General features: G+C 31.7%; 1 pseudogene; it reads left to right on the forward strand.

Moving 5' to 3' along the window:
• Nucleotides 1-4,022: 4,022 nt before the first annotated feature.
• Nucleotides 4,023-4,139, forward strand: LOC145244010 (5S ribosomal RNA; annotated as a pseudogene).
• The last annotated feature ends 6,779 nt before the right edge of the window (nucleotides 4,140-10,918 follow it).

A 10,918-nucleotide genomic window follows, 5' to 3' on the forward strand; every position in this document is an offset into this window, starting at 1 on the left:
ATCGGCTTAAATGATAAACTAATGTTAAATATTAGTATTTGCCATCGATTCTGAAATAAAATGAAATCCTGACATTGTGATCATTTTTGCAGGTGTTATGTGCCAAATATTGAAATAAGAATGTTTAAATTCAATTATTATAATTTAAGTCTTTAAGTTTAAAGTCGATTTTATTTATAAAATATCTTTTTAGAAATCAATCTCAAAAACAATCTGAACAATAAATCTCTTTTGTTATGGCTAAGTTTTTGTCAAGGGTAGAAATTATAATAGACAAGTATTCATCCATGATGACATTTTACCGATTTCCTGGTTTACAGGTATTCTTGCTAAATTTCTTCGAAAGAATTGACATAAACAATACTTCAACTAAATACGTATATTTCATGCAATAATGACTTTTATTTCTTCTGACTTTTCCTAAACTAAACATAAAACATCGGTTAGGGTTAGTTTAACATTCTGTAAAAGTACCTTCCGTTTTTTTTTTTTTGTTTTTTTTTTTGTACTTCTGCAGAGAAGGTAAAAAACCGATAAAAACTGGATATATTTTTCGTGTTTTTATTCAATTTAACATGTTTATTCAGCTCGAAAAGAATACAGTGTTTACCGATGTGTTGGAAAATTCAAGATGGCGTCTCACACATTCTTTAACACCGTAAGTTTGGGAAAAGGTGTTATAAATAAAAAACTATACAAAATACTATTAAAACCCCGCCGAATATATGTCAACCTATGTCACGGTAACATATATTGAGCGAGTTTTTAACAGTATTTTAACCGGTTTTTTATTTATTACACCTTTTTCCAAACTTACCGTGTTAAAGAGAGAATCGGCCGCCATCTTGAATTTTCCAATACATCGGTAAACACTGTATGCTTTTCGAGCTGAATAAACATGTTAAATTGAATAAAAACACGAAAAATTTGCCTTTGATAACATTTATTTGTTATATATTTGTTTTTTGGCAACTTATTCAAATCTATGTGTACAGTAATACAAACCCGAACTGAATTTAAGACCACGAGTGAAATGAGAAAAAGAAGTCAGCGGGTTTGGTTGCCATAACAACGTGACGGTAGTGAACGTGTGTGTGTGCGTGTGTGCGCGTATTTCGTGTAGTTTAGTTTCGTATAATAGTTTCGTATTTTTTTAATTTGTAAATAACAAGTTATTAAAAAATTAAACCCTTCCAAGATGGACAATAAATAAAGCCATAATATTTTATGGTAAACGTAAGAGCGTAGAAACGATTGTTTTTTAGGAGATGTGATTATTGGATTAACCAATCAGAAATCGTCTGTGGCACACACACATCTCTGTTTTTATAGATATATAGATAGATAGATAGATAGATAGAAGATAGATATAGATATAGATATAGATATAGATAGATAGAAGATAGAAGATAGATTAAATGTTAAATAGATTTTGTAAATAGTACAGTTGAAATGATTAGAATATTTCCAATATGTAATAAGGTCGAGGTAATTAGTTAAAGAGATTTAATATAATGTGATATGCAAATGAGCATAAGTCATTCGATATGGGGGTTGTTTATAGAATAGTATATAAAGAAATTAGGCAAAAATTCTTATGTCTCCTATAACAGAAACATCCTAAAATGGGTTCTAATGTTTCTCTACCAGGAGAGATCTACCCTCTTACCTCCTTTATATTTCGTTGATGGTGGAGAGCTGTACACACAGACAGAAACACACGAACCCTATTACTTTATAAAAATATAAATTACAATAGAATATATATTTATATATATATTACAATAGAATATATATATATATATATATATATTACAATAGAATATATATATATTACAATAGAATTTATATATATATATATATATATATATATATATATTACAATAGGAAAATTCGAGCATGCAAAGTAATATGGTTAAGCTTAAGCATGGAAAAGTAAAGGACTAGTTGCTAAAACTAGAAAAGAAAAGGACAATATATTCTAGTAAAAATATAATAAATTTATAACTTAAAATATTGCTACATTAAGAAGTGAGTATATAATGTTATGAATTGAATTTTATTTTTAAAAATCCTAATGCTTAACGTTTTTAATTAAACTAATTCAACCTACCTTTGAATTTGCGCATGCGCAGAAATAATAGAAATATATTGGCAAGTTGAAATTTACAGTAGGCTTTTTAACTTGCCGATATATTTTTCTGTGTGCGTCATTTATTCATCCAAACAAAAAATTTCAAGTGTTTCGACTCAAAATTAGCGGAGGATTTTGGTAGAGTCTGCAAAGGTCAACTCTTTCAACTTGTACCATCTTGGCAGCAAAATTTTCGTCGAATACTGATTAAAAATATTGTTGCATATCTGAATACAATTATGTGTAAAATTTCAAATCTGTAGACACAAAATTAGCTGAATTGCTAGAGACCGCCAAATTTTCGGCTAAAAATGATTAAAAAGATTGCCCTTTGTCTGAATAGATTTTACGTAAAATTTCAAATGTTTAGACCGGCGATGGGCTGAGTAATTTGGTAGAGAACGCAGAGGTCACTTTTTTTATTTTGACCTCTTAACATTTATTGTTTTTGGCTGAAATCAAATTAAAGATTTTCATTCATGTCCATGTAATTTACATCTAAAGTTTCAAGTGTTTAGACTCAAAATTGGCGGAGTGGTTTGGTAAAGTTTTCAAAGGTCAAATCGTTGAACTTTGACCCCTTAACAGCCACATTTCTGTCCGAAAACCGATTAAAAAGATTTCCCCAAATCTCAATACCTCTTATATCAAACTTTGAGTTTGTAGACTGAAAATTGACAGAGTAGTTTGATAGGAAATGTACACACATACACACGCTTTCACTTATATATATATATATATATATATATATATATATATATATATATATATATATATATAAGTGAAAGCGTGTGTCTGTGTGTACATTTCCGTGGTTAAAAGTAAAGCACCTTACCTCATGCATCGTGCGGCTCGTGTTAGGAAACAAAATAAAAATGGCCGCCCCTGGTATTTATGGACTGAAAATCACGTGATGTGACGAGAGAGGAGGAGGGGGTATGCAAATGAAATGTGGTTGGGTCTCTCTATAAAAGAGCCGTCTTCTTTATTTTGGGCGTCAGTGTGGAAAGTGCAGAGAGAAGAGAACAGTTGGATTTGAGTTTGAGACTTTTGATCTGAGGTTGAGTTCAAATTTAACTAAAATTATATATATATATATATATATATATATATATATATATATATATATATATGTATAATTTTAGGCATATTACATGGTTACGACGATAACATTCGGTCAAATGATGACTTTCATCGGTTAAACCAAACTTATGATTTCGTAGAGATATGCTTTAAAAAAGAAAAAAAAAAGGCAAGCTTTTTTATTTTAATTAAAGCCATATGATGTCCAACTCTAATAAGAGAAAGGGGGAGGGAGTAATAAAGATTGATATATTCGGGGTAGTTGTTGGTGAAATCTTGCAATGATTAATCAGATAAGTTGTTGGTTACCAGAATTTATAAATAGATATGAAAGAAGAAAAAGGGTTGATAGAGACGCAAGTACGATGTAAGCACCGGCTTAGAAGATTTTATACAAGTGAAGGGGGACTGAAAAAAAAAGGAAATATGATAAAAGATTGCTTAATTAGAAGATAGGCATATATATATATATATATATATATATATATATATATATATATATATATATATATATATATATATATATATATTTGTTTACTGTTTTGGGGGGAAAGAATTCCAACAAAGTGCTCGATTACAAAGAAAAAACTTTTTCGATATAAGAGCTTAATATTTATTTCTTAAATAGTACAGAAGTTCAGAAAAAAACATTGGTACCGTCGGTTTCAAGCCCAACATAAAGGGGACCAGTTAATGGTAAAACGTAAATGATGTTAGGCTCTCGTCAGCCATGTTGTTTCTCTCTGAGGAAAAAATTATATGTGTGCGTGTGTGTGTTTGTCTGTCTGCTGTTGTGTCTGTCTGTATATACGGCATAATCACGTTGACACATCGGTTCTCGTCAGATCACCGAAGTTAAGCAACGTTGAGCCTGGGTAGTACCACATGGGTGACCATTTGTGAATTCTAGGCGCTATATGCTTCCGGTTTATCCCGGCTTTGTTTCCAGTGATCCTGAATCTCCACTTGACACTGGTATTCAATAAGGTCGACTCAGGACATGTGCGGTTTGAGATTGCACAACTCTTTCCACAAAAATTTTACGCGCAGGCACCCTTGCAGTGGGTATCCATAGTTTGTCAAGACTGAAGGAAGCCTTTTTTTATACAGGGTGCGTAAGGTATTTGAGGACACTTATAGTTTTCTAATTTCAATTAAATATATATTAATTAATGTTTTTCTTTCAGAAGATCCCATGACAAGTATTACTCTAGCTTATAAAATGAAATGGCACGCAGTAACAGTGCCTATAAAAGTGGAACACAGAAATTCAGAAATTGCAAGATATCTAAAAGTTGCAGATCTTTCCTTTGCAACGTTAGAAAAGAGCGAAATAAAAAGCAATGGCTATAAATTGGCCACTAGCATGAGAAAGCAGCATTTCCCATGGTTTGATTAATTTCTCATTTTATTTTATTAAAATACACTTTTCATCTCATACCATCCCTCCTCCTCCTTTCTTTCTCTCTCCTCCCCTTCTCTCCTCTCTACCCAATACTCCAACTCTTGATTTTTAATATCCATATGTAATCAGAAATCTTTTTCTTACAATTTATTTGGCTTTAATTGTCTGATGACATAGGCTGGATAATTTGTTTATAGAAACAGTCTTGTAATGATTTAAGCAAATATATCTGAGGTTGAAATGCTAAAACATATTTCGCTCTACCAATGAATCTAGCACCTTTTCTCTGTTTTATTTACCAAATATACCTCTTATATATATATATATATATATATATCTTCTCTTCTCTTCTTTTTCTTCTTCTCTTCTCTTCTATCTATTCTATCTTCTATATAAATAAAATGAACTCATTTTTCCCGTGTGAGTTTGACCGTAGATTGAGGTGTGCTATAGCCCTACTACCATTACAGTTCCTTGATATTCGTACATTTCTATATTTTTTCCGGTGAGAGTTCACTGCCACAATCGGTTAGAATCAATAGAAGTTGTAAACTCTTTTCTCTCTATTCGATTCATACTCCGCCCGCGACCACTTAGCACCGCTGTGGATAAGTCCACAGGGGAATATACGAGGAACACCGGTTTGAGTTCTTAGTTGCTTAAAAAATATGGATTGATATTTTCCGTCGGGTGAAACGCGACTTTACATTTCAATTATTCTGTGGGTTACTTGTGCCATTTTATAACTTTCTTCTTCTTTTTTCCACTTTTTTTATGTCCTTTTATATTTTTTCTATTTTTGTAGGTGGGTGGGTGGGGGTGCGATTCGAAGGATTAATTAAACGAAACGAACTAACATTGGAGCCCAGTTTTTACAAGAAACTTTAGCAGTCAGCCGCCAGCGTTCTTCAAATCTTGCACCAATTAGTCGATTTAATATTTTATTTACTGCTGACTTCCTATTTTCAGATGTGTTACTTATTCATTATTTATTTCTATACATTGCATTTCTGAGAGTTTCATTAGCACAATTACTACTACGCTATCGATATTGGAATCAGACGACGTTCAAATTGGTTAACAGCGACCAACATTAAAAAAAATTAAAAACGCGGTCAGTTTTCTGGTTTTATTTGTTCGTTTTTTTACTTTTTCATTGAAACAAAGAAAAATAAATAAATAAAATCTAATAAATACATAAGAGGTGGGTGTTTGAATTTTGATTTTCCATTAAAACAAAACAAAAAAAAATTAGATTTAAATAAATTTTTAAAAAATTAGATTTAAATAGATTTAATTAATTTATTATAATTATCAATTATATAATTATTTATAAATTTATTATAATTAGATTTAAATAAATTTAATTAATTTTGTCTTTTTGTGTTTTGTTTTTCTTTTTTTTCCTTTGGTATTCTTTCACGTCCGTTTTGTTTTTTGTTCCTTTCAATTTCACGCATCATATATTAGCTAAACCAGGGCGGAGGGCATCTATAAATATATAAGCTAAAATGTGTGTGTGTGTGTGTGTATGTGTGTGTGTGTGGAGGGGGTGTTCCTTCACCCTAAACTCGGCCTCCTCCTGCTACTACGACAATGACGTCATGTTTGACCTAGAAAAAGTGGACGTTAGTTTCAACCACCTGCAAGTGTTTTTAAAGGGTTAATTTTATCCGCTCTCAATTGTGTGTCTCTTTGGTGTAGAGATAACGTTTCAGCCATTTTTTCCGCCTTAGCCTCGATGCTTCGGGTTCGAGCCTGTCTTCCTACCTAAACCTTTTTTCCTCTTTTACACCTTCTCCCCCTTTTTTACATTTGTTCGCGGTTTTGCTTTGTTGTGGTTTTTCTTACTTTTTATAACATCGTGTTTTTTATAATATTAAAATAGGGCCCCCCTCCTAAATACACACCACCAAAAACCCAGGCAACGCCGGGTACCCCCGCTAGTATATATATATATATATATATATATATATATATATATATATATATATATATATATATAATTTGTATTTAAAAAGTAGGTCTCGACAGAAGCGTCTTAATATTTATCTTTCTTTTAATAATATTTTTTTCTGCCATTATGATGACGTCGAAATATCTTCCAGTAACGCGATTCCTTTCTATTTTTATGTGTGGATATTGACATTTAACCAACTTTTCTCAGATTTTACCTTTATTGAATAATCTACTAATTCACCCGACCATCCATTCACGTGAAAGTATTTTTCTTCCCCCCCCCCCCCATTGCCTCTGCTTCACTATTTTTTTTAACAAGTAAGGTCTATAGTTTACTTGTAGTCTAACTAATACTTTGCAGGCAACATCCGATTCCGCATTTTTCTAATTCCTACCCTCTGATTAGAAGGAAATTATTTCTTTCGAAGTTCCGCGGATTAAGGATAATGAACTTCATTTGTGTTTACTTTTTTACATTTTTAAATATGTTTTTAAAACTCTTTTTAAAGTGTTTTTAACATGTTTTATTAATTATTTCATATATATATATATATATATATATATATATATATATATATATATATATATATGCTTTATTTTTATTATCGTTTTAAGTGTTTAGTTACACACGTCTCGGTTGCCGAATCATATTTACAATCCAGCAACTTCGTCAGACTTAACAGAAGATTTTCTGTAAAGTCTGACGAAGTTGCTGGATCATAAATATGATTCGGCAACCGAAACGTCTGTAATTAAACAGATAAACGATAATGAAAAAAGAAAACACATATTTGTTCTGAAATACTATTGAGCATTCTCCTCAGGTTTTTACTCATTACCATTTTCGCTATATATATATATATATATATATATATATATATATATATATATATATATATATATATATATATAAAGCTGAATGTCTGTGTGTGTTTGTGTGTTTGTGTGTCTGGTCGCGAATAGGCTCTTATATGGTTGATTATTTAAAAAAAAACTGATTACATATAATGATAGAAGATGTATCGAGACACAGGAATGGGTATGTTTGATCTGGCAGAACGATGGTTCATTAAAATTGCGGGGTCAGCGTTCGCGCCTGGTCCACAAAGTATGGAAATAAAAAATTTAAAAAAAAAAAACGTTTACAAGTATTTTTGATATAGATGTACATAATAATATTTTGATAAGTATGTTTTAACTTAAATAGGGATAGTATAATAAAATTGTGGGGTCTGCGTTCGCGCTTGGCCTCCATAGAATGGAAATAGGCACACACTTTAATAAGACTTTCTTTAACTATCTGCGTAAGTATACTTTGATAATTATGTTTCAGTTTGAAAAAATATGGTATAATAAAATTATAGAGTGTTCGTTCGCACCTGACCTCCATAGAATGAAAATATGTCACAAAGTTTAACAAGGTTTTCTAATATAGATCCACAGAATATTGTGAAAAGTGTTTAAGTATGAACAGGTATGGTATAATAAATTATGAGGTTTATCTATTTCATTTTTACTTTCATCATATTTTGCTTTGGCTTTGATACCCCCAAATTCGAAGTTATCTATTTACAACCCTTCCTTTTCATAACCTATCATACTTTCATAAATCAGAGTCCATTTTCTGTAGGCTGTATATATATATATATATATATATATATATATATATATATATATATATATATATATATATGCGTGGGTGTGTTTCCGTGTATCTAGGTTCGTGAGTGAGTTCATATCTATTATCTTAAACATAACATATCGTATTAAAGAAGCGGTTTTCAATTGCCCATTGGATAACATCGGTTATTTGTATTCAATGAATTTGAAACAGTGACGGCTCTCAGCAAAACAAAACGGAGCTGGCGGCATTGTAATGCGTAACGAGAACAAAAATCTATGTCAGACATTGGAAATTCGTTGAATTGTTAATGTTGCATGTATTGAATAACCGGAAGTGGGCGTGTATCACGAATCTCAAACGAAGCCGTATTTCCGCAGAATGGACATAAAAAAATGAATGAAACGTCCATTTCCCCGCAAGGTACGACTCATGCTCAAAAATGTTTATAGACTGATGCTGTATTTATTGGATCAAACGGAAACGAACAATAGAACGTTCATTCTCTTGCCGGTACGTGTTGTGTTAAAAAAACTATACAAACTGAAGCTGTGTTTCTATCTTTGTAGCCTTAGCTGTTTCTGCATTTAAATGTTTGTATGTACAACATTCACTCATCTATTTAATTAATGATTAGACGTTATGGATCATAACATGTCTTTTTTTTGTTTTTTTTTACACAGTGATCACCACTTATCAAGGCCCGGAAGCCACTCAGGGATAAGGGTTATTGCAAGTACATTACGTTAGTGTGGAGATTTGATGAAGTGTTTACTTAAGGGGGCGGTTCATTAGGAATTTGTTAACGTTGGACTTGAAGACATCCAAGTTGTGGTCCGATGGGAAGCAAGCAGACGGAACAGAGTTCCACAGGCGTGCAGTTCTAAGAAATATATTTATATATTCTATATTTAGTTCAATTTAGTTTTATAAAAAGTTCAGTAAAAAAACGGTGGACGTGCTCCGTGTAAAATTGGGAGATTTTAACTCATTAAATGAATACATATTCTCCAGATGTCAGTTTCTATTAGAGCATTTTAATTGATGTTTGGGAGCATAAAATTGTCGCGTGTTGAGACTGTGCACACACACACACGCACACGCACACACACACACACACACACACACACACGGCAGGCTAAAATCCCGAGTATTGAGTGCAGATCTGTCAAAACGGACGTCGCTTTAGGTGAACAGCTCTAGTAGTTGACTTCATAGCTGCCGGGGTTAAACAACTGCAAGAAGACAGGTTGATATAAACAAGCGAGACGAAAGAGAAGAATTTAAGTAGCTATTGGTATGCCACTGAATTGTATTGTGGGAATCCTTCCTTTTGTCTACCGACTGAAAACGGCAACACAAAGCGAGAAATAAAATCATATTTTATATTTTTCTAATGAGTGATTTTATTGTTGCGAGTTATCTTATTATCTCACGCGAAACTACTGTTTGTTCAACTCGACTGCATTATAATATGAGCATATCTACTTACAAAATCTAAAGTATCATGTTTACCTTTAGTGTGACACATAGTCATTAGACCCCATCTAAGCAAGACTCCGTGAATCAAATTTCTTCTCAAAACTTATTAATCGCAAATAGTAAATTCGAAACCTTTTTGCAGACTCTAAAAGAATGTAAAGGCCTTTTAACACAATCAGCATGAGAATTCTATACCATTTCAAGTTCAAAATGATAATAATAAAATTCCAAATGTATTTATTTTCAACTGAAAAAAATCAATCAACTTCAAAATAGATCAACCATTTTCAGAATGGATTAATGAAATTTAAATTTGGAGATTTTATTAGTGAATTGATAATTTTTTTTTCAATTAACTCATCCCATGAGCAACACACACACACACACACACACACACACACACACACACACACACATATATATATATATATATATATATATATATATATATATATATATATAAAGAAAAGCCAAAATACAAAAAATGTAGAGGCCAAGAAAGCACTGGGTGAAACTACCGTAAAAGAAAGAGATGAATGTCCTGTGTGGACAAAAATGATATTTCATGGTGATGCTGAAAATTATCCAAACTAAAGAAATATATATTTACCAAGGTAAAATAAACAATAAAGTCTGTGTTACAGCATTTATTCATCGAAATATTGACAATGATAATTAATAATGATATTAGATTATTTAGGGGTTGCATAATCTCAGGTCATCTCATACGTTCTGTCTAAATTTATGAAAAAAGGAAGGAAGTGACGACATGTTACATTTTTTTAAAAGATTTAATCATAAATATACTTTTCCTGATTATCTATGACAAGCTTATTAATTCCAGCACTGTAAAATCCTTTTGGCTTACAATCGAAGAACTTGCAAATGCCAGTTTCAACATCTTTCTGCGTTACAAAAGCTGTTCCTTTCAAATGATTTTGTAAGCTATGAAACAAAGAGACGTCTGAAGGAACAAGGTACGGAGAATAGGGTGGATGAGGAATTTTCTTGATGACACATTACCTCTGTTCGATTCATGAGAGCAAGTCTTTTTCCTCAAAGATTGGTTGAAACGCTGTAATTGCTGAGAGTAGATTTGAACATTAATAATTGCCTTAGGTGATAACAATTCAAAGGGGAGGTATTTCTTTGGTAATCCTATCATATTGCAAGAAGACCCTTATTCCTATGAAGTTCTCTTCTCGGCTGTGACTGAGGTATTTCCCCTTTACCA

The sequence above is a fragment of the Euprymna scolopes genome, chromosome 22 (genome assembly GCF_053919585.1).
Source record: "Euprymna scolopes isolate OS-2025 chromosome 22, ASM5391958v1, whole genome shotgun sequence".
In the NCBI taxonomy this organism is placed as follows: Eukaryota; Metazoa; Mollusca; class Cephalopoda; order Sepiida; family Sepiolidae; genus Euprymna; species Euprymna scolopes.